The sequence below is a fragment of the Apodemus sylvaticus genome, chromosome 11, assembly GCF_947179515.1.
Source record: "Apodemus sylvaticus chromosome 11, mApoSyl1.1, whole genome shotgun sequence".
NCBI classification, from domain to species: Eukaryota; Metazoa; Chordata; class Mammalia; order Rodentia; family Muridae; genus Apodemus; species Apodemus sylvaticus.
In genome coordinates this window covers 70,112,010-70,137,645 of record NC_067482.1, presented here as the reverse complement: position 1 = coordinate 70,137,645, position 25,636 = coordinate 70,112,010, and positions in this window count along the sequence as shown.

Here is a 25,636-nt window from a genome sequence, read left to right as displayed (position 1 = left end):
TATATATTTAAATACATTTATTTCATTTACATATTTCATTATATTCAAATAGATTTTAATTACATGCATGAATAATTTATGTACAGTTAAATTTTATATTTTAATTATAATTGATCTTACTTTCATTTTGTAGCATTAAATTATGATTCATTCAAAACTAAAAATTTGATCTGTGCCATTGTCAGTGCTGGGTCTTTTAGTTAAATGCCATCTACTGCACAAAGGATGCTTCTCTGATGAGGGTCTGGAGATGTACTAATCTAGGGTTATAGTGATATAGTCAGGAGTCAGTTACATACTGCTCCCCTTTAGCAGAATAATTGTAGCAGGTTCTCCCCTAGGGCCTATGTCCTGTCTGTTCACATATTCTTAGCCAAAGTAAGGGTGCCAGGTATACATTTCCTTCTGTTGACCAGACCTTAATCCTAAGTAGAAGTAATTAGTTACTTCCATTGTCTTCTCACTATTGCACCAGCGGGCATGTCTCACCAGGCTGTCATTGTAGATTACAGGGTTCACAGCTGGATATGAACAGTGATTACTTAGGAATAATGATTACTTTTGTATCAAGTATAGCATTTTTCAGCATTATGAAAGATTGTCAGAAGGAATGTGGCTTTCAGGTGAGTGCTAGTTTAACATTTCAGTCTTCTATGGCTGAAATATGTAGGCCTACAATAAGAGGGTCCTACTGTCATGTTCTGTAGAGTAATGGTTAGTATTGTCAATAGCCAGTAATGTTTTGGAGGGGTTTTCTGGAATGGATCTCACAACTCCAAAAGGGATAACACATTCATTGCACTGGATTTCTCTAAAAATATATAAATTTTAAAGGTCACTATAAAATATACATTATTGGTGAATAGGTGTTTCATTATGAAATTATCTATATTTGTCTATTTACCATATTGTCCTATTAATTTCCTCTTTCATTTGAAAGTTTTACTGTTATGACACCTATTTGTTATTCTTTCCTTAATACTCTTTCACTACAGTTCATGAATTACTATGGTTGACCATTTTTGTCATTTTAAGCTCAGTTCCTCCATGCCAAATTTTTTCCAACATTTGCATAGTATTTCATGTTTTTGTTTTAGGTTATTTTTTGGTTTTTGGTTTTTGAATTTGGTTTTTGTCGAGACAGTGTCTTCTGAAAGCTTGTATGTTTAAAGGCAATGCAGCAGCATTCTGATTTGAGGCTTTTGAAGAATAACTTGGTCATGGTGCTCTTTGAGTGACAGATTCTCTTATTCCTTTAAAGAACATTTGGCTTTCTTGTCATCATTTTGTGTTTCTTCAAACATTTTAAGAATTGTTTTGGGGGGATTTTCTTTAGGAAAAAGGGAAGATTGGCATATATTCTAGGGAGCGTTTATCCATTCCACTGTTGTGATAATGGATCCTGTTGACTCTTAGCCTGTGTTTTCAATGTGTTTCTCTTAGGAAGCTCTCTGCTATGTACAACTTTAAATATTTGGAAATCATGGGGTTCACACATCCCTCATGCTGCTTCTTTTCTTGGAAGCATCTGGTGCTTAGTCTGTGTCTTCTCTTTACTCTGCACACAAGCAGAATGCTACAGTAAAACCTGAAAATCAGTAAAATTATCTTTAGAAGCAGGAGTACAGACTTCATCTCTAGACTTAAGGGCCAAGTGAAGGTACCCACTGGACTTTCCCAAGGATTTCTTTCCCTTGGAGACTCAGCCACAGACACTTTTTCTACTTATTTATTAATGACTATTAATTTTTACATGGTTTGAGGTTAGATTATGATGACCCAACACATGTATAGAGTATACAATGTTCAAATCAAGCAGCTAACAATTCTGTCTTTTTAAACCTCATTATTTTAAAATGTTGGTTGCCATATAATACCATAAGTGCTTGTGAGCTGCAGTATGATGGTTAGATAAACACCACATACAGACCCATAGACACACACATACACACACACACACACACACACACACACACACACACGACGCACATAATATAGCACTTGCCTCAGGTTTGGATAATTATTTTTTCTTGTGTCTCCTGTGGTAGATTTCCCTGATTGCATCTCAGAAGGCATTTCCTCCAGTTAAAAGCAGAAACTGTATGCAATGATACTCACACTCATATCAATATCCTCAGCCCACAGGTTGTTGAGGAAGGAGAACTGAATTCAAGGTTTCATAGAGTTATGAACAGTTCGAGCGATAGAAGATCTTGTCTGAAAACCTAAATGAAGCTAGAGTGGTAACTTAGTGAGTAAGGGCTCGTCTCTTAAAGGCTGACTCAGCTTTGATTCACAGGTTCGCAAGTAGCCTATGACCTCCCAGGCTGACTGTGGCACCTATTTGTAGACTCAGTCTCTCTCTCTCTCTCTCTCTCTCTCTCTCTCTCTCTCTCTCTCTCTCTCTGTCTCTCTCCATCCCTCATACTCATAATCACACACAGAGAAAGAGAGAGCACAATAAACCAATCAACGTCAATGCACAATTCAAAAGCTAAATAAATATTTATATAAATGACAGATGGATAAATAAAGTAAAATAAAAGCAGCATTGAGCCTAGCCTCACTTTCTCTATTTTCAGTGGTCAGTATTTTACTGCTCATTGTCTCATGAGTTAAATGAATTGCTCAAATATTTTTATCAATTCATTTTTGCTGCATCCTGCAGGAGGGTAATTTTGAATTATTTCATTACATCACGATCAGAAGTCAAAATTAAAAACTCAATTTGTATTCAACTTTCCACAGCTATGTACATTTGGCCATGTTATGCAATAGATCTTATTAGTGATTCTGCCATGAGATTCAATATTATTAAGAACCTAAAAATGGCAAAGATATGAAGGTATGCTCAAATTTAATTTCAAATATGTCCCATAATTTCATGAAGAAATTAAATCTAAAAGTGATTTAAAAACTTGAATAACTGCAAGTTTAGGAAATAACTTTAAGAATGAAGCAAAGGAAAGGAAACAATCCCTAAAATATTTTTTTTTTGTTCTCTGAAAATTAAAGATTTAGTCTAAGCCTCATTCTTCTAAACTTCATGTCTACCTCATTTGATGTTAATTCTTTCAGCATCGTGGAATTCTCCCACACTGTTCAATATCTCTCATTGCCCCACCCTTCCCTTCCCTCTTTGTCCTTTCTTTTCTCTTCCTCTCTTATCTTACCATTTTCCTCTTCATTCTTTTCTACCTGTTTTAGATTCATTTTTACCTCACTTGCTAAGACTGCACTCAGATTGTTTAATATTATCCTAGAACTTTACTCTCTATTAAGTCATTTTAAAGGTTAATAACAGATTAGAAAGTTTACAAGCATTAGCAATCCAATTAGTCAGTATTTAAAATATTTTTCTATACATTGCATATGTATATGTAGCTATTTATTATTTAACATTATGTATCAATCTATCTGTATCTATCTCTTTGTTTTCTGCTTTTCCCTTCATCCTTGAAATTCACGTATTTTTTTTCAGAGACATGGTGTCCACGTTTCCGTTAAACAGAGAACTCTGACAGAGAACTTCCTCACTTTTGTAAAGAATTTTGCCCTCCACAATTTTCTTTTTCCTTCACAAGAAATAATAAAAAGAAATAATTGGGTAATAATGAGCTTTTGGGTCATGTTAAAGTCAGTGTTTAGGGAGTGTGAACTTTATGCTCTTTACCAAGCTTCTGACATACACAAAAAAGGAAACATTAAACACAAGCTAAGAACCTGCTCTAGCTCAGTTTCTGTGCAGTTCATGAGCTGGCATAAAGAGTAGGGGGAGGCTTGTTTTTCCTGGTTTATCACAGATGGTTAGTGACACTGTGAGCACTTGTTAAAGGCACACAGCCCTCCTGCCTATATCCCTGTTTTCTGTATTCCATATTTGTATCTGTGTCCTGATTTTTTTCCTAAATTTCATAACCATTTAATTAGAATCCCCAATTACTAATACTAACATTCTTTACACTCAGCCATTGGGAAAGATGTATATGTAAACAGCAGAATTCAGATAAACATCAGTCATCAGGATGATGCCAGTTTTGCAAGAATCTGATGTTATAAACTAATCATTCAGATGCCCCAAGACCATATAGTTTTGGAATGAAACCTACGCTTTAGTAGTCTTTCTGTAAATACAATCATGAATTAGTGCCTGCAAATCTAGTATCACCTATTTTCCCTGAAGGAAGAGGGGCAGTCACAGCTGCTGACCTCATCACACTTGTCTATATCATACATATATCAATATTCTATAGCAAGAGTCTGGGAAGATGACTGAGCAGATGCATGCTTGCTATGTAATCATGAGGTCCTGAGTTCAGATCCCCAGTAACTATATAAAGTTACTTGCATGGTAACTTGGGGTTCATGTTTCTGCAAACACTATCCTTAGATGTCAGGAGATCCCATGCACTTACTGGACAGATAATCTAACTAAATTAGCATGCTTTGGGTTCAGTAGGAGCCATTTCTGAAGAAAATAGACAAAGCAGTAAAAGCAGATATTTGAATTCATATTGATATCAAAGTAAGTTCACTTTTTACTTATGTTTCTATTGTTGGAATAAACACCATGACCAAAAACAACTAGGGAAGCAAAGGCTTTATTTTAATTTCATTTTATGGTACCTCGTGAATGGAAGTCGGGAGACTGAATTGAAGGAGGAGTGGCTTGCTTGTCATGGTTTGATTAGAGATGGCACAACCCATATGGGTCAGGGACTTCCCACAATCAGTAATTAATCAATAAAAATGTCCCACTGCCCTACTTACCAGAAATGTGATAAGGCATTTTCTCAATTGAAGTTCCTCCTTCCAGATAACTAACTCTAAGTCATAGCAAATTATCAAAACCGAACTACATCCACAGGCATATATCAAGTACATGTACAAACACCCTCCAGTTATGTTAAGAGCCCTGATATTTTTATATAGCTCACTGGAAAATAATCAGCATAATAGCAATGTCACAAATGACTAGAAGACCCATCATCTCATAGAATACTTGTTGCTGCAAGTACTGCTGGGACTACATCTATATAGTTCAAGATCACACCAGAGAAGTTTGATGCGCTTCCCATCAGTGGATGATAATTGCCTAACTGTTATTTGTGACCAGGTTCTATTAAGCAAAAATTTACTGTGCATCTTGTTGAGATTTTTTAGTGCTTCCATAGCTACTTGGAGTGTGCTAAGGTCAGACTCTCCAGTTCCTGATCAAGGTCTAGCAGCTACCTCAAGGCTCCCATAAATGGAATGTACTCTCAGCCCACAGCTTTCCTGACATCTTCACTTTTCTTGTTGCAATTGTGTCTAATATTATCTGTCTAGCTTGTAGTTATGATAAAACTCTTTGAACTCCAGAACTTCTGTTTAATGAAAACCTCTAGTGTCTAACAACTCTTACAGTTTTAGGGCCCAAGCTTTTTTCTTCTAGCATTGCTCTTTGTTTAAAACAAATGAGGTCTGAGTCTGTATCCCATAATGATTTATAAACTGCTTGTCTTTGCACAAATTTTCCCTAAATTGCTGAGATGTATTAAAATTCAACTCCCTTGTGCTCTAAGATCTAAGCCAGGTATCAGGTGACAGCAGGTAAAATTCAATGGAAAAATACAGCGTTGTCTATCAGCATAAACCAAAATGAATAATGAAAAACGCCACCTATTCACAATGGGGGTGCAACACAGGGAATTTTGACCCACACTAAAATTATTGTTATAAATGGCAATATCATAGACATGGTGAAATCTCAAAAACTTGCTGCACCATTTAATACAAATGTTACCTCAAAAAACTCACTACCTTTACCTATGCTTAAAGTATATCCTCATAAAAATGACAAGTTTGGGACTGGAGAAATGGCTCAGTGGTTTAAAGCACCATTTTTCCAGTGCACCAGTGTTCAATTCCCAGCACCCACATGGCAGTTCCCAACTGTCTGTAACATCACTTCCAAGTGGAGTTATGCCTATGCATTTAAAATAAAATAATTTTTTAAAAATGACAAGCTCATGTATAAAGTTCAGTCATAGGATAGCATTCGTATAAACCATTCTCACCTCCATTCATATGTTGAAGCTAAATTCTCAGAGTGACAGCATTAGCATGTGGGGCCTTTGGGGGATAGTTAGGGACTAGGTAGTGTTTTTTATTTTTTTTTATCAAACAGCAAGATTTAATATTCTAGATATGTACAGTATAAGAGTGTAAAGCCCAAAATTTTTTTTGTTTAAAATTTTTTTTATTCGATATATTTTTTATTTACATTTCAAATGATTTCCCCTTTTCTAGCCCCCCCCCCCACTCCCTGAAAGTCCCATAAGCCCCCTTCTCTTCCCCTGTCCTCCCACCCACCCCTTCCCACTTCCCCGTTCTGGTTTTGCCGAATACTGCTTCACTGAGTCTTTCCAGAACAAGGGGCCACTCTTCCTTTCTTCTTGTACCTCATTTGATGTGTAGATTATGTTTTGGGTATTCCAGTTTTCTAGGTTAATATCCACTTATTAGTGAGTGCATACCATGATTCACCTTTTGAGTCTGGGATGTTCTCTAGCTACATCCATTTGCCTAAGAATTTCATGAATTCATTGTTTCTAATGGCTGAATAGTACTCCATTGTGTATATATACCACATTTTTTGCATCCACTCTTCTGTTGAGGGATACCTGGGTTCTTTCCAGCATCTCGCAATTATAAATAGGGCTGCTATGAACATAGTGGAACATGTATCCTTATTACATGGTGGGGAATCCTCTGGGTATATGCCCAGGAGTGGTATAGCAGGATCTTCTGGAAGTGAGGTGCCCAGTTTTCTGAGGAACCGCCAGACTGATTTCCAGAGTGGTTGTACCAATTTGCAACCCCACTAGCAGTAGAGGAGTGTTCCTCTTTCTCCTCATTGACATGGTGTAGTCTTAATTATAAAGAAACAAAAAATCCTTCTTTGAGGACAAACGAGAGTTTCCTCTCCTTCAAGGACATAATGAGAAATCACGGCCCATGAATCAGGATTGTGAACAGGCCGTGTGTTTGCCATCTCCAAGGTGTTGCAATTCCAAGAATGCAAAGATGTCACTTTAGCTACTGTTCCTCTTGCTGTGATAAAATACCTTGGTAAAATCAACTGAAAGGAAAAAGGAAGGTTTTTTTTTTTTGGCTTATATTTTAAAGATATATACTGTCATGAGAAAATAGCCAAGAAAATCAGACCTTGTAGCAACTAGTTGCCTTGCGTCTATAGTCAGGGAGCAGAGAATGATGAAAGTTTTTGGTCAGCTAGATTTTCCTTTTGCTTCTAGTTCAGGATTCAAACTCAGAATCATGTGGTATATGCATGTCTAGTGTCCATTTGCCCACATCAGTTATCAAATAAACAGAGTCCTTCACTAACATGTGAGGATATTAAATAATCCTTTAAGGTTATGTGAAAAGCTTGTCTCCTAGGAGATTTCTTGACATATTGAGTTGATAATTACCACTATCACAGTCACTTAGTCTATACATTTCTTATAAGGACCTAAACATAAACACTCACATTATTATGTTGAAGTCTTACCAAGATTAAATAAGTCCATATTTATAAAACAGAGATCTGTTTTATATAGATATGTGTAATAATTAATCAATTGATGAGACCCAGTCATGATCTTTATCTCAAAATTCACTCATAATGTACTCATTAATGTCAAATGACCACAGTAATTCCAACACTTCCTTGCCATAACTAATACCATGGAAGAAGAACTTTTGTATGGAATACCTTCTAACCTCTCAATCCAGGCCTGTTGTATTACAAGACTTGTCCCGGGGAGATATACATATCTCTTTACCCCTGATTCAGAGCCCATAACAAACCAAAGCATAAATAACACTGACTGAGGGAATCTATGTATTTTACGTATAGGTTTATGAGTGAGGAGTTCCCTAGAGAAACATAAATGATTCAAAAACAGCTACATCATCAAAGGGTGACAGCTGACAAAGCTGGGAACCTGGAGCACACTGCACAGCCTGCAAGTAGTTTAGAGAGCTTTCTTTCTTTCTTTCTTTCTTTCTTTCTTTCTTTCTTTCTTTCTTTCTTTCTTTCTTTCTTTCTTTCTCTCTCTCTCTCTCTCTCTCTCTCTCTCTCTCTGACTCTCTTTCTTTAATGGAATTATTTTATTGCATATATTCTTTATTTATATTTCAAATGTTACTCCCTTACTCGGTTTCCCCCTCCCAGAAAACTGCTATCCCATTCCCCCTAACCCTGCTTCTATAGAAATGGTCCTCTACCCAACCCACTCCCACCTGCCTGCCCTCAATTTCCCTGTGCTGGGGCATCTATTGAGCCTTCATAGGACCAAGAACCTCTCCTTCCATTGATGCCTGACAAGGTATTCCCCTACTACAATTTCAGCTGGAGCCATGTGTACTCCTTGGTTGATAGCATAGTCCCTGGAGTTCTGGGGGTGGGGGTCTAGTTGGTTGATATTGTTATTCAAAACTACCCTGAGATTTCACCTCACACCAGTCAGAATGGTTTTATATATATCACCTCGGAGGCTCTGCTAGTGCATGACAAATACAGAGAGGGACAATCTCAGCCAGCCATTGAACTGAGCACAAGGTCCCCAATGGAGGAGCAAGAGTAAGGACCCAAGGAGCTGAAAGGGTTTGCAGCACCACAAGAGGAACAAAAATATGAGTCACCCAGTACACTCAGAACTCCCAGGGACAAAACATCAACCAAAGAGTACACATGGAGTTACTCACAGCTCCAAACACATAGGCAGCAGAGGATGGTCTTGTTAGATACCAAAGGGAGGAGAGGCACTTGGTCCTGGAAAGACTTGATGCTGTACTGAAGAGGAATGCCAGGACAGGGAAGCAGGGGAAGGTTGATTTGGGAAAGGGAGATGGCTTATGGGATTTTCAGGGGAGGAGGAAACCAGGAAAGGGGACAACATTTGAAATGTAAATAAAGAATATATCTAATAAAAAAAAAAACTCAGGTGATAGCAAATGCTGGCAAGAATGTGAAAAAAGAGGAATACTCCTTCACTGCTGGTGGAATTGGAAGCTGGTACAACTACTCTGAAAATCAGTTTGGTGGTTCCTCAGAAAATTAGACATAGACCTGAGGACCCAGTTATACCACTCCTGGGTATATACCCAGAAGATGCTCCAACATGTAATAAGAACAAGTGCTCCACTATTTTCATAGCAGCCTTATTTATAATAGCCAGAAGCTGCAAAGAACCCAGATGTCCTTCAACAGAGGAGTGGGTACAGAAAATACAATATATTTACACAATGGAGGACTACACAGTTATTAAAAACAATGAATTCATGGAATTCTTAGGCAAATGGATGGAACTAGAAAATATCATCCTGAGTGAGGTAAGCCAATCACAAAAGAACACACATGGTATGTACTCACTGATAAGTGGATATTAGCCCAAAAGCTCAGAATAAACAAGATACAATTCACAGACCATATGAAGCTCAAGAAAAAGGAAGACCAAAGTGTGGGTGCTTTGTTTTTTTCTGCGAAATGGAAGAAAATACTCACAGGGGCAATTATGAAGATAAAGTATACAGCAGAGACTGACGGAAAGGCCATCCGGAGACTGTCCTACCTGGGGATTCACCCTATAAGTAGTCACCAAACCCCAACACTATTGTGGATGCCAAGAAATGCTTGCCAAAAGGAGCCTGATATGGCTGTCTCCTGAGACACTCTTCCAGAGCCTTACAAATACAGAGGCAGATGATAGTAGCCAACCATTGGACTGAATGCAGGGTCCCCAATAGAGAAAGTAGAGAAAGGACTAAGGTAGCTGAAGGGGTTTGCAACAACATAGGGAGAGTTCATTTTCTAAGTAACTCAATTTGTCTTAATCTTGTGCAGGGTAGCTCAGTTGGTTTCTGCTTCTTCCAGGCAGCTAGTCAGGTTTTAAAATGTTTTTTGAAGCTTAGTTTATCTGAAAGCAACTTTCTCGTATCATTATTGATTTCTGTGGGAAGGAAGGGCCTACAGAATTAGGTTGTTTCAGGGATTTCCTGAAAATATGTTGAATAGTTTACCTTCTGGCTTAAATTTCCCTATAAGAAAGAATGTTCTATCTCATAGTAAACTGCTACACAACAAGGCCCTAGGTCTTATTATTTAATGCTTGTCATCACTGACATGTCTCCAACATTCTTCAGCTCTGACAAGCTTCATAAATAAGACATAGGAAGAGAGATATTGTTAAATTAGCAGGTTTGTTAGTGGAGATGTATTTTGCTCATGGTCCTCTGATTCTCTGACCTAGTATATAAATTGTAAGGCATTAAGCTATATAGCATGGCTGTTCTAACTGAAAACTGTGTATCTCTACACAGATCTTTTCCACTTTGGCTGGGACAATTTGGGATACTAAACTATATCAGAGTGGAGAAGTTAAAGACTAGTAGACTTTCTTCTGTGTTGCGGACTGCAGGGTTTTTTTTTAATATTTTTATTTTCTATATTCTTTGTTTACATTCCAAATGATTTCCCCTCTCCCGGATAACCCTCCCATATGTCCCATAAACCTTCTTCTCTCCATCCATTCCCCAATCACCTCCCTCCTTTTTCTCTGTCCTTATATTCCCCTCCAATGCTAGATCAATCCTTTCCAAGATCAGGACCCTCTCCATACTTCTTCATGGGAGTCATTTGTTATACGATTTGTGTCTTGGGTGTTCAGGGCTTATGGGCTAATTAATATTCACTTATCAGAGATTGCATTCCATGTGTATTCTTTTGTGATTGGGTTACCTCACTAAGGAAGATATTTTCCAGATCAAACCATTTGCCTAAAAAATTTGTGAATTCATTGTTTCTAATTGCTGAGTAGTATTCCATTGTGTAAATATACCACATTTTCTGTATCCATTCCTCCTTTGAGGGACATCTGGTTTCTTTCCAGCTTCTGGCTATTATAAATAAGGCTGCTATGAACATAATGGAGCATATGTCTTTATTGAGTGCCGGGGTGTCCTTTGGGTATATGCCCAGGAGAGGTATAGCAGGTTCCTCTGGAAGTATCATGTCCAGTTTTCTGAGGAACTGCCAGATTGATTTCCAAAGTGGTTGTACCATCTTACAGCTCCACCAGCAGTGGAGAAGTGTTCCTTTTTCTCCACATCCTCACCAACACGTGCTGTCTCCTGAGTTTTTGACCTTAGCCATTCTGACTGGTGTAAGGTAAAATCTCAGGGTTGTTTTGATTTACATTTCCCTAATGACTAATGATGTTGAGCATTTCTTAAGGTGCCTCTCGGCCATCCGAATTTCTTCAGGTGAAAATTCTTTGTTTAGACTGTACCCCATTTTTAATAGGGTTATTTGGTTCCCTGGGGTCTAACTTCTTGAGTTCTTTATATATATTGGATATTAGCCCTCTATCAGATGTAGGGTTGGTGAATATCCTTTCCCAATTTGATGGTTGCCGTTTTGTCCTTTAACGGTGTCGTTTGCCTTACAGAAACTTTGTAATTTTATGAGGTCCCATTTGTCAATTCTTGATCTTAGAACATAAGCTATTGGGGTTCTGTTCAGGAACATTTCCCCTGTGCCCATGTCCTCAAGGGTTTTCCCCAGTTTCTTTTCTATTAGTTTCAGTGTGTCTGGTTTTATATGGAGGTCCTTGATCCACTTAGAGTGAAGTTTAGTACATGGAGATAAGAATGGATCAATTCGCATTCTTCTGCATGCTGACCTCCAATTGAACCAGGACCATTTGTTGAAAAGGCTATCTTTTTTCCACTGGATGTTTTCGGCTCCTTTATCGAAGATCAAATTACCATAGTTGTGTGGATTCATTTCTGGATCTTCAATTATATTCCATTGATCCACTTGTCTGTCACTGTGCCAATACCATGCAGTTTTTAACACTATTGCTCTGTAGTATTGCTTGAAGTCAGGGATACTGATTCCCCAAGAATTTCTTTTGTTGTTGAGAATAGTTTTATCTATCCTGGGTTTTTTGTTATTCCAGATCAATTTGAGAATTGCTTTTTCTAACTCTGTGAAGAACTGAGTTGGGATTTTGATGGGGATTGGGTTGAATCTGTAGATTGCATTTGGAAAGATGGCCATTTTAACTATATTAATCCTGCGAATCCACAAGCATGGCAGATTTTTCCATTTTCTGAGGTCTTCTTTGATTTCCTTCTTCAGAGACCTGACGTTCTTGTCATATAGATATTTCACTTGTTTGGTTAGAGTCAAACCAAGATACTTTATATTGTTTTTGGCTATTGTGAAGGGTGTCATTTCCCTAACTTCTTTCTCAGCCTGCTTATCCTTTGAGTATAGGAAGGCAACTGATTTGCTTGAGTTGATTTTATAACCAGCCACTTTGCTGAAGCTGTTTATCAGCTGTAGGAGTTCTCTGGTGGATGTTTTTGGGTCACTTAAGTAGACTATCATGTCATCTGCAAATAGTGATAATTTGACTTCTTCCTTTCCAATTTGTATCCCCTTGACCTCCTTATGTTGTCTAATTGCTCTAGCTAGAACTTCAAGTACTATATTGAAAAGATATGGAGAGAGACAACAGCCTTGTTTAGTCCCTGATTTTAGTGGGATTGCTTCAAGTTTCTCTCCATTTAGTTTGATGTTGGCTACCAGTTTGCTGTATATTGCTTTAATGATGCTTAGGTATGGGCCTTGAATTCGTGTTCTTTCCAAGACTTTTAGCATGAAAGGATGCTGAATTTTGTCAAATGCTTTTTCTGCATCTAATGAGATGATCATATGGTTTTTTTTCTTTGAGTTTGTTTATGTAGTGGATAGCATTGATGGATTTCCTTATATTGAACACCTGGGATGAAGCCTACTTGATCATGGTGGATGATCGTTTTGATGTGTTCTTGGATTCGTTTGGCAAGAATTTTATTAAGTAATTTTGCATCAATATTCATAAGAGAAATTGGCCTGAAGTTCTCTTTCTTTGTTGGATCTTTGTGTGGTTTTGATATCAGCGTAATTGTGGCTTCATAGAACGAGTTGGGTAGAGTTCCTTCTGTTTCTATTTTGTGGAATAGTTGGAAGAGTATTGGTGTTAGGTCTTCTATGAAGGTCTGATAGAATTATGCACTGAAGCCATCTGGTCCCGTGCTTTTTTTGGTTGGGAGACTTTCTATGAACCTTTTTATTTCTTCAGGTGCTTTGGGATTGCTTAGATGATCTATTTGATCCTGATTTAGTTTTGGTGTTGGATATCTGTCTAGGAAACTGTTCTCTTTCTCCAGATTCTCCAGTTGTGTTGAGTATAGGCTTTTGTAGTAGGATCTAATGATTTTTTGAATTTCCTTAGCTTCTGTTGTTATATCTCCCTTTTCATTTCTAAGTTTGTTAATCTGTATACTGTCTCTGTGCCCTTTGGTTAGTCTGGGTAAGGGTTTATCTATCTTGTTGATTTTCTCAAAGAACCAGCTCCTGGTTTCATTGATTCTTTGTATGGTTCTCTTTGTTTCTACTTGATTGATTTCGGCCCTAAGTTTGATGGTTTCCTGCCTTCTACTCCTCCTGGGTGAAATAGCTTCTTTTTGTTCCAGGGCTTTCAGGTGTGTCATTAAGCTGTTAGTGTATGCTCTCTCCATTTTCTTTTTGGAGGCACTCAGGGCTATGAGTTTTCCTCTTACCACTGCTTTCATTGTGTCCCCTAAATTTGGGTATGCTGTGCCTTCATTAAGTTCTAAAATGTTTTCATTGTGTCCCATAGGTTTGGGTGCGTTGTGTCTTCATTTTCATTGTGTTCTAAAGTCTTTAATTTCTTTCTTTATTTCTTCCTTGACCAAGGTATCATTGACTAGAATATTGTTCAGTTTCCACATGTATGTGGGTTTTCTGTTGTTTTTGTTGCTATTGAAGACCACTTTTACTCCATAGTGATCTGACAGGAGGCATGGGATTAGTTCGATCTTCTTATATTTGTTGATGTCTGTCTTGTGACCAATTATATGGTCAGTTTTGGAGAAGGTACCATGAGGCACTGAGGAAAAGGTATATTCTTTTGTTTTAGGGTAGAATGTTCTATATATATATATATGTTAAATCTAATTGGTCCAAAGCTTCAATTAGTTTCATGGCATTCCTGTTTAGTTTCTGTTTTCCTGATCGGTCCATTGAGGAAAGTGCAGTGTTGAAGTCACCCACAATTATTGTGTTAGGTGCAATGTGTGCTTTGAGCTTTAATAAAGTTTCTTTTATGAAAGAGTGTGCCCCTGCATTTGGAGCATAGATGTTCAGGATTGAGAGTTCTTCTTGTTGTATTTTTCCTTTGACCAGCAAGAAGTGTCCCTCAGAGTCTCTTTTGATGACTTTGGGTTGAAAGTCAATTTTATCTGATATTAAAATGGCTACTCCAGCTTGTTTCCTGAGACCATTTGCTTGTAAAATTGTCTTCCAGCCTTTTACTCTAAGGTAGTGTTTGTCTTTGACCCTGAGGTGTGTTTCCTGTAAGCAGTAAAATGTAGGGTCCTGTTTACGTATCCAGTCAGTTAGTCTATGTCTTTTTATTGGGGCATTGAGTCCATTGATGTTAAGAGATATTAAGGAATAGTGATTGTTACTTCCTGTCATTTTTGACGTTATTTTTTAAATTTGATTGCTTAACTTCTTTTGGGTTTGATGAAAGGTTACTATCTTGCTTTTTCCAGGGTGATGTTTCCCTCCTTGTATTGGTGTTTTCCTCCTATTATCCTTTGTAGGGCTGGTTTTGTGGCTAGATATTGGGTAAACTTGGTTTTGTCATGGAATATCTTAGTTTGTCCATCTATGGTGATTGAGAGTTTTACTGGATATAGTAGTTTCAGCTGGCATTTGTGTTCTCTTAGAGTCTGCATGAGATCTTCGATCTTCTAGTCTTCATAGTCTCAGGTGAAAAATCTGCTGTGATTCTGATAGGTCTTCCTTTATATGTTACTTGGCCTTTTTCTCTTACTGCCTTTAATATTCTTTCTTTGTTTAGTACATTTGGTGTTTTGATTATTATGTGACGGGAAGTATTTCTGTTCTGGTCCAGTCTGTTTGTAGTTCTGTAGGCTTCTTGTATATTCATGGGCATCTCTCTCTTTAGGTTAGGGAAGTTTTCTTCCACAATTTTATTGAAGATATTTGCTGGCCCTTTAAGTTGTAAATCTTCACTCTCATCTATGCCTATAATCCTTAGGTTTGGTCTTTTCATTGTGTCCTGGATTTCCTGGATATTTTGGGTTACGAGCTTCTTGCATTTTGCATTTTCTTTAACTGTTCAGTCCATGGTTTCTATGGTATCTTCAGCATCTGAGATTCTTTCTTCTATCTCTTGTATTCTGTTGTTGATATTTGCATCTATGTCCCCTGATTTCTTCCCAAGGCTTTCTATCTCCAAAGTTGTCTCCCTTTGAGTTTTTTTAGTTGTTTCTACTTCTGATTTTAGATCCTGGATGGTTTTGCTTAGCTCCTTCACTTGCTTGTTTGTGCTTTCCTGTAATTCTTTAAGAGATTTTTGTGTTTCCTCTTTCATGACCTCAGCCTGTTGACCAAAGTTCTCCTGTATTTCTTTAAGTGTTTTTTTTCGGTTCCTCATTATTGGCTTTTGTATTCTCCTGGATTTCTTTCAGTGATTTTTGTGTTTCCCTTGCAAGGGCTTCTAACTTTTGATCCATTTTCTCCTGAATTTCTTTAAGTATGTCCTTCATGTGTTCCTGTACCAGCATCATGACCAGTGATTTAAAATCCAAATCTTGTTTTACTCATGTGATGGGGTATCCAGGACATGCTGGTAAAGGATAATTGGGTTCAGATGTTGCCATATTGTCTTGATTTCTGTTAGTGAAGTTCCTGCATTTGCCTTTTGCCATCTAGTTCTCACTGGTGTTAGTTGGTCTTGTCAATGCTGGACTCACCAGTGCAAGCTGCCCCTTCCCAGGTGGCCTCTGGTGCACAGCTTACCTCCTGCACTGCCTGGAGACAGGGCGCTGTTGCCCAGGCTGTTCAGATCCCGAAGCAGACACCTGAAGGCTCCCGTTGGGGCCCACTGGATTCACCGGTGTAGGTACCCAAGGCCTGCAAAGCTTGTGATGCCATACAAGCAATGTATAGGTCTGTTGCCAAGGCAATAGCTGCCATTTACCCAGAGTTCCATAGCCCACCTTTACCTGTAACTACCTTACCCCCGTATATAATGGAGCAGAGCTCCTCTCCTCTTTCTCTTTCTCTTCTCCCCTTCCTTCTTGCCCGCTACCCCTTCCCTATCTTAAATAAAGCCCACGTGGAACTATCTGGTCTAGCGTGTCTCATTGCGGCTCACGGTTCCACCGGGTCTGCAGCGCGGTGCCCGTGGTGAGCACATGTGGGCACGGCGAGCAGTGGCAGCTGCAATGCAGCGAGCAGACAGGACGTTCAAGGGAGCGCAGAAACCAATGCAGAAACCAACAACCAGAGCACACTGACTTCTCCCCGCTGGCTGCCCAGAAGCCCGGCCGCCAGGAAGCCCCTCTTGCCTCTTGCAGGACCTGGAGATGTGGTGTTGCTGCCCAGGCTGATCTGGAGCTGGAAGTGGAGAGATCTGAGGGCTCCTGCCAGAGGCCTCAGGACTGGAACCTAAGCTCCTTGCCACAGGAGCAAGCTGTGCTGTGAGCTCCCATACTGCCTCTGGGTGCACACCAGGTCTCCCACACTTCCTGGAGACTGAGTGCTGTGGCCCAGGCTATTCAGATCCCAAAGCAGGCACCTGAAGGCTCCTGCTGGGGCCTGCTGGATTCACTGGAGCACACGACTTCTCCCCGCTGGCCGCCCGGAAGCCCCTCTTGTCTTTAATGTTATTGAAAATATTCTCTGTACCTTTCATCTGGGTTAATTCTCCTTCCTCTCTATCCCTATTATTCTTCAATTTGGTCTTTTATAGTATTGTAGATCATGAATGTTTTGTATTCTGTTGGTGAGATTTGCCTCTGATTTTTCTTGCAGAGTTCCTAAATTTTCATTACCATATTTTCTTGTTTATTTTTAATTGATTCTATTTCAACTTTCAGTTCTTGAACAGTTTTATTCATATCCTTCTTCTGTTTGTTTGTGTTTTCACAGATTTCAGAGATTTACTATTTTTCCATTAATATCTATCCTACTCATAAAGGCTATTTTTAAATCAGTCTTATGCTCTGGCTGTGGAATACTCAGAGCCTGCTGTAGGATTGCTGGGATCTACTGTAAATATTGTCCTGGCTCTTATTGATTGTGTTTTAACACTGCTGTGGATGCATCAAAGTTTGAGAAGATTGTAATTCTAGATGCTGTTAGTGTTCTTGTATTTGTTGGGTAGATGTTTGGCTCATTGGTTTCTGCTGCTTTCTCTGGTTCTTAGAAGAGTGTAGCAGCTGTATCTTTCCTGGTAGAAAATTCTTTTATGGTCTTGATAAGTTGGCTACTTGGTGTAACAGATAAAATGTATACCTATGTATCAAAAGCTGATACATAAAAATTAGGATTGGCTGGGATGGTAGGCCAGTGGGTCTTCTGAGAGTGAGGAAAGCAATTGTTTTCCACCAGGGTCTGCTTAGCTCTTTGGAAGTTGGGGCAGAGAGTTAGAAGAGGCCACAACACATAGTGTGGTACAGAGGTTGGATTGAGATTGGGGAACTGTATATGGAGGAAAATAAGGAGAATGAATAAAACAAGTCTCCTTGCTTTGCCTGACTACTTGTTTCTCTGTCAAGCTAGACTGGGTGGCTACCAATGAAAGTCTGAGGGCTGAGATAACAGGATGACTATAGAGGAAGATCGGGGGAGAAAATCTGATAAACAACTAGAAATGGGAGCAGAAAGAAGGGGACAGATATAGCTGGTAGGTTTTTTTTTTTTTTTTCCAGAACTGGAAATAAGAATGGATTGAATTTGGAGGAGAGAAAAAAAGGTGAATATTTTCAGTTTGGGCATCTTCTTCCCTGGCTGTGTTGGTCTGCAGGTTTCCCAAGGAATACCTCCTGAAGCTGGGTGTTGAAACAACACACAACTTGGGGTAAGAAAATTTTGAGTGGAAGAATTCTATGATCTACTGGCAGTGGTTACCCAGAGAGATGGAGAACAAAAACAGGTGGGCTGCTTCAGAGATAGGTTGGCAAAGAGAGATGAGATTTGGAGCTGAGATGGGAGTGGTAAAAATCTGAAGTTAGTCTATTTCCCTCGCCTGAGTAGCTAGCTGATTTCCGAGGAATGCCTGATAGCATAGAGCCTTGGGATAATGAGATGAATTAGGGTGAAAGAAAGTTTGAGAGGAAGAGCTGTGTTATTTACTGAAAACAGGAACTAGGAGCAATTGAGGCTGCAGCATGTGATCTGCTACAGAGCTGGGAGGAAGCCTGGGTTGTTGTATTTTGAAGAGATATGAAGATCTTCAGTTAGCCTACTTGCTTCTCTGGACTGATGGTCTGAGGTTACCCAGGGAATGCCTAGTTGGTATGGAGGGTAGAATAAAGCAATGATTGGGAGAACAGGGTCTATGTAATTCACTGGAGATGAGGATGGGGTTGCAGGAAGAAGGCTGCATTAAGAGGTCTTCTATATAGCTGGGGGTAAGACTGGTGGGATTGGGGCATAGGATTTGGAGGATTTGATAGAAGCCTGAAGATCTTCAGTTAGCCTACCAGCATCCTTGGCAGCCTGTGGATTCCTAGGTAATATCTGCTGGAGTTGTGGGTTGGGATAAAGCACTGAGTTGACAGAATGAAGTTTGGAGGGAGGATCATTGTGATACCCTGGAGATGGGGGTAAATTAGGAAAAGAAACTACAGAGGCTGCTCTATTACAGAGCTCCAGATCAGACTGTCAGATTGGATTTGATGGAGCGAAGGAAGAAGGGAAAATCTGCAGTTAGCCTACCTGATTCCAAGATCTGAGTGCCTTTTATTTATTCATTTTTCAAACTCTAAATTTTTATGTAAACCACACACACACACACACACACACATATATATGTAACACACATAAAAACACCTGCGCTTGCACACACATGTGCATGCACATATATACCACACACACACACACACACACACACATACACATATATATGTAACACACATAAAAACACCTGCACTCGCACACACATGTGCATGCACATATATACCACACACACACACACACACACACACACACACACACTTACAGGTATGCCTTACTTTCAAATACTAAATCTGTAGCTATGCATTGTAGCATATACCTGTAATACAATACCCAAGAGACCAAGGCAAGTAGATAATTAATTACAGGTCATTCTGAAGTACATGGTAAATTACTGTCTTCAAAAAATGAATAGGAGAAGACCATTATGTCTTGATTTTATGTTACTATATTTATTTTTAAAATAAAAAAGTTCAAAAGTCTATTATAAGCAAATTAGTAAGGTAAATATTATGACAGCACAAATGTCAACTTTGACTGAAGATTGACTTCCAGACTGTATTTTAATAAATTTGCATGCATGTGCTAAGACTACAAAATGATTTTGAACAAACAGTAGAATATATGAATACATATGAATGAATATGCCATATGAAAAACAGAGTTGAAGAATTATCACATTTAGAGACATTGATTTTTTTAAAAGTATTTTCTAGCATATATTTAGGAATTTAGGTATCATTGCATATGAATTTAATATTTATTGAACCTGCAATATTGGATTACACTCCGGGCATTAAACAGATATATCAAACAAATGAACAAACACATGGTAATGGTTAATGAAGGGTTTTCCCAATGCTCAAGAACCTTCAGAATTGTTCAGTCTTTTGATCTTGGCTAATCCCACCTTTAAAGGCCCAAAGCGGGATGCAGATCAAGGGGGGGGGGCTGATACCATTACCGAGGCTACGGAGCGCTCTCAAAAAGGGACCTAGCATGACCACACCCTGGAAGACCCAACAAGCAGCTGAGTCAGATGCAGATATTTGCACCCAACCAATGGAAGGAAGCTGCTGACTCTTATTGTTGAATTGGGGAAGGCTAAGCTGAGGAGAAGGGGGACCTTGTAAGAGGACCAGCAGTCTCAATTAACCTGGACCTTCGCCAGATCTCTCAAACACTGGACCACCAGACAGACAACATATACCAGCCAATATGAGGCCACCAACACACATACAGTAGAGGAATAGCAGGGTCTGTGTTCATTCAGAGATAATGCACCTAACCCTCAAGAGATTGGAGGCTCCAGGGAGTTTAGAGGTTAGGTGGGGTGGGGATGGGGCCATCCACCTAACCTCTAAAGACAGAGGGGGAGAGGAAGTATGGGATGTGGAACAGTCTAAAGGTGGATGAGGGTGGGAATAAAATATGGAGTGTAAAAATAAATAAATAAATAAACAAATAAATAAATACCTACATACATACATAAATTTTTAATAAAAGAAAATGTATCTACCCACATCTCTACCTTGATATGTTGAAATTACCCCTTGATAGATGCTGGTAATAGGAAGATTTCTGGAGCATGCTAAGGACATTTGTTAAATGTCTTCCCATTAATGAGATTCCAAGATACTTAACTTATTACAAAGAAAACTTTATGTTGGGTCTTGGTTCTCAAGTTTCAAATCCTTGTCTGGTTGATTCTAGCTTTGAACCTTGTTTTGAGATGGTGCATCATGATGAGGAATGTGTACAGAGCAAAAGTGATCACCTCACAACAGCCAAAGGAGTGAAAGAAAAAACCCAGGGTCCCTAGATCTGCTGTTAGGATGCCCCCCAGTGACATAATTGCCTTCCTGTGGATTGTATCTCCTAAGGTTCCAGAGTCCTCCAACAGTGACTAGGGGGAAACTGATCCTTTATTTAACACAGCCCTGAAGGGTCATATAAAATGTAAACTACAATATTTCTTAAGGGTAGAGCACTCATGAATGCTGTTACTGTCTACACAGACTCTATTCTCAAAGAATCTGTCAAATCTTCCAGCAAGGTATGACATACTTCTAGACTCTGTCAACCAGGAAGTGGGCCTCAACACACATTAAATCTGCTGACAACTTGACATTAGATTTTCCAGCCTCAATACTGTGAATATAAAATGTATGCTGCCAGTTTACATTTAAAACCTGCCAAGTTTATGCTATTTTATTATAGCCACTCAGAGTAACACATTGAGGTTCTGTTAATATACATGGCTATATTTTAAAAAATTAAAAACTGAGGTCAGATGTGGGAATTTAGACTCAGAAACAGCTGGGTTAGATTTGTGAAGTAATATTTTCATGCCTCTGCAGCATTTTTCTATATTTATTATTACAACTCTTTCATGAGGATTATCTGACCAATGTAAAAATTTTCAGATGAAAATCTCAGGAGACCATCCACTGTCTCACAGTTTTCTGCCAGCACATTGTCCTGTGACTACAAAGTGTAATTTGAACTTGTATGATTCCATCATTCCTGATTGTTTTAGGAAAAGCATTGAAGTGTATAGGGTGATTAATAAAATGTCCTGAATCACTGGACACTTGTCAGCAACCTGGCAATATAAGTTCCATCCCAAGGTCTCATAAGCTCAAAGAAGAGAAGCACTTCTCACAACTGTACACTGAATTCCATATATACACTGTGGACCATACATCTGCACCACACACAAAAATAACAGATAAATATAATCTTAAAAATCCTTAAAATCACATATGGCATGTGCTTTCACGGTGCCAAATAGCATAGAGGTACCTCTACCTTGTATGTACCCATTCACTAAGCACATATTGCCCCTACACAACCAACTAAGTGGCTGAAGGAAGCATAAATACACATAGGCATTCGTTGTAAGCATGGTTCCCTTTATTTCTTGCCATTCATATACAATTTGTTAGACAATTCTACCTTAGTTTAGAGTTCATCATGGTTTTTATGCAAAATAGTATTCCCAGGCCAGATCACGCCTTTTGTTCACTAGCCCAGACCCTAAATTTATTTTTAAGTATGTCTAAAAAAATATAGCCTCTCATAAAATAACATAATGATAAATATGAAATAAAGGTCTTAACATGGTGGGCAATCATTGAGCATATAAGATTAAAAGAAATAACATTTTCTTACAACCTGCTTCATGTATGTATGCAGTATGCAGCTGTAGCCGTCACTGATTCACAGCTCCAGTCAGGCAGGCATACTGAAGAGGAAGACAAAGTAGTATGCACGAATGTGTGGTCATTTCTAACATGATGTGTCTCTCTTACCTGATATTGTTAAGGCTGTCTGCTAAGGGCCAGAATCTGTCAATTCAGTAAGAAAATCCCATACCGTGATTGGGAAAGCTAATCTTGGTTGTTGACCTACTTTCCTTCTCTGTTGCTGGGCTACAGCTTTCTAGGCAAAGACAATTTGAGGACATGTGATCATCCAGGGAAGTCAAGGAGCTGATATAAAGGAATTCACAGAGGAATGCTGCTTACTAGCTTGCACCCATGGCTTGCTCAGTTTGCTTTCTTATACAATGTAGGACTTTCTAGCCAGGAGTAATTCTGCTCATAGTAATCTGGATTCTTCTACATCAACTAGTAATTTTGAAAATAAATCAGAGGCTATAATGTGTGTTGACTCTGATTTGCCCAACATACTTGGGCAAAGTATGTTTAGTTGAAGAATTGCTTCTATCGGATTGGTCTGTGGGCATGTCTGTGGTATTGATTGCTGGTTCATATAGAAGAGCACAGCATCACCATAGGTGTTACCGTCCTTAGCTGGTGAGCCTGGGCTGTGGAACAATGCTTGCTGAGCATCCACAGCTGGAGAAAGAGACACAGAGCAACTTCCCTCCATGTTTTCTCCTTCATTCTCACACCTTGAGTTCCTGCCCTGGTTTCCTTTGATGGCTGAATGTAAAATGAAATAAACCTTTCCTCTCAAGTTGGTTTTGGTTGTATAGTTTATCACAGCAACAGAAAGCAAATTAGAATCATGGCAAAAAAAAAAAAAGAAAAGAAAAGAAAAAAGAAAACAGCATACAGATAGATGCCTGGCCTACATATATATGTAAAACAATATATATATATTATTTTAAATTAATACATGTGTATGAATCTACTAGTTTCAGAACATGAATCTAAGACTTTTTCTTAGGGTCCATTACCTGTTGGTAATTACTTTCTTTTATGGGTCATTTTTCTGAGAATCATTATAACTTTTGTCTACGCATTTCATTGTAGCTGTTAATGGATCAGGATGTAAAGAGTTTTAAAACAATATGTGCACTGAATTTAATTAAAATTTTAAAATATCTTCTGTGTTTTACAGTCATCTCATTATACATAATTTAGCAGTTATGTTTCTAATGAATTCCCCTTTTGTTAGTCATTCTACAATATTTTACTTAGTTGGCTCAAAATGAGAAGACACTCAAGAATTTATTGTTCTAGTGATTTGTTTATTTTGCATTTTACTTTTTTATTAGCTAATAATCTAGTTGATTGTTTCATTTAATAAAATTTTGCCAGGTATATGCAATTACTGAAAGCTTTGGGCTTTGGGGAAATATACAGGAGCTGTAGAGGAACTGGCCTTGACCAAGAAGGCAGGCTCTTGAATGCACAGCTAAGCCTTGTCCCAGACAGAAAATCTCTATGACTTTTCATAAGACTGAATCTAGGACAACATTATTTTTCTCAGAAGACAGAACCATTGTTTCTTAGGCCACAATCAATATTGCAGTTCTACTTCTGGGAATTTGTAGTTTATGCCTTTTACCTGAATCTTTTAAGTTATTCATTGTTCTGCTCTTCTCATAACTACCTTAGAATCTACATTTTATGCCCTGGATAAGAAATCCTACTGGGGGCTAGAGAGATGGCTCAGTAGTAAGAACACTGACTGTTGATGGCTTACAACCATCTGTACTGGAATCCAATGCCCTCTTCTGGTGGGTCTGAAGACAGCTACATTGTAGTCATAAATAAAATAAATAAATCTTAATCACAACAGCAAAATCACACTAAAATTTTCTAAAAGTGTCTTATATGTAGTCCCATTCTATTTTCAATATTTTGCATGTTTTAATGAAAATATAAATTTCATCTTTACCCAATGTGATTTACATCATTGAGAAAATATTACACTTGTTAATTAGTCAGGTATGAACAAAGTTACTTCTGGTAGATATTCACATCATATTTTAGGAGACTGGCGGTGTGATTCAATGAGAGAGTATATCAATCCTTAGCATATGGAAGGCCTGGAATTCTGTTATAAGCATAAAAAATTAGGAGTCAAAGATGCTTTCTGGTAACACAGGAGCTGAAATCGTACCAAAATGATTGCCCATGTGTATATTGAGTTTAGCAGGGGCCTCTGGAAGTTGTGTTATTATCTTGAGACTAAGTAATAAATTAGAAGAAATAAGGTGTCCTAAAATACAATGGCCTTTTTCTGTCGCAGTTTTGACAGCCAGAAGTTAGAATTTAAGGTTGAGGTAGTGGCCACAATTCTAGGGAAAGGTGCTTCCTTCTTGCCTCTCCTCATCTGTAGAAACTGTGTCAATCCTCAGCATCTTAGTACCTGTGAGAAAATTGTGCATCTGATTCTGTTATCATTTCACCTACTTCACTGTCTTCTCTGAGAGTTTTAATCTTCTTCTCTGTTTAACAAGTAAAGATTGGTTACCATTCAATTTCTATGTGTCTATTGCTTTTCTAGATTCTATGACATATTGGTTGGCAAAATCATGTTAATAAAAGAAGTGTTTCTTTTAACTCATAGTTTTGAGGGGTTCCAGTCTTTCTTGATGGGGAAGACATAGTGATGAAAGCAGGAAGTGGCAAATCTTATTTTATCTGCAATCAGGAAGCAGAAGATGAAGACTCATGTGAAACTGTGTTTCTTCCTCTTTATAGTCAGTCCAGGATTTCAGCACATTCAGAGAGTGCATTCTGTCCTCTGGGGAAAATGCCTTCATAGGCACACTAAGGATAGATAATGCCACCAAAGTAAAGTTGAATTCAGAAGAGTCTAAAATAGAGATTAAATATTAGAGGGTCCCATAAAGATTACCTAATTATTCCTACAATGACTATTTTTCACAAACACACGGGCACACACACACACACACACACACAAACACACACACACATGCACACACACACACACACACACACACACACACACACACACACACTATGCACAAACATCAGGACATAATATAGTAGTATATCAGGGGGCCATCCTTCAAAGCAAAACAGAAGGTATCTCCTATAAGATGCAATGAACCTTCACACATTGCCCTGTTCCTCTATTTAGAATATTTCTTAGACTTGATTTTGTTTGCTCTGACAAACAGAGGTACCACTTCCTCCCTGAATGAATCTCTCAAATGTTTATTATATCATTATCTATGCCAGTCACATCTCTTTCTTCCTCTTCAAGCATCACATTTATTGTAGTCCCTGTATACTTTTATTCACATTTCTATCAAACCTGTGCACATGCATGTGAACACACACACACACACACACACACCTTGAATAATAGGCTATTGTGAAGTCATCTTCAAGTATAAAGACACAAAGGTAGGATTCAGATAACAGAACTTAAGGAGAAATTCTGTAGTCTGTGGAACAATCAGGCAGCTCAGTAGAACAGTAACGGAAATAATGGCCTGGGATTTGCTCCTCT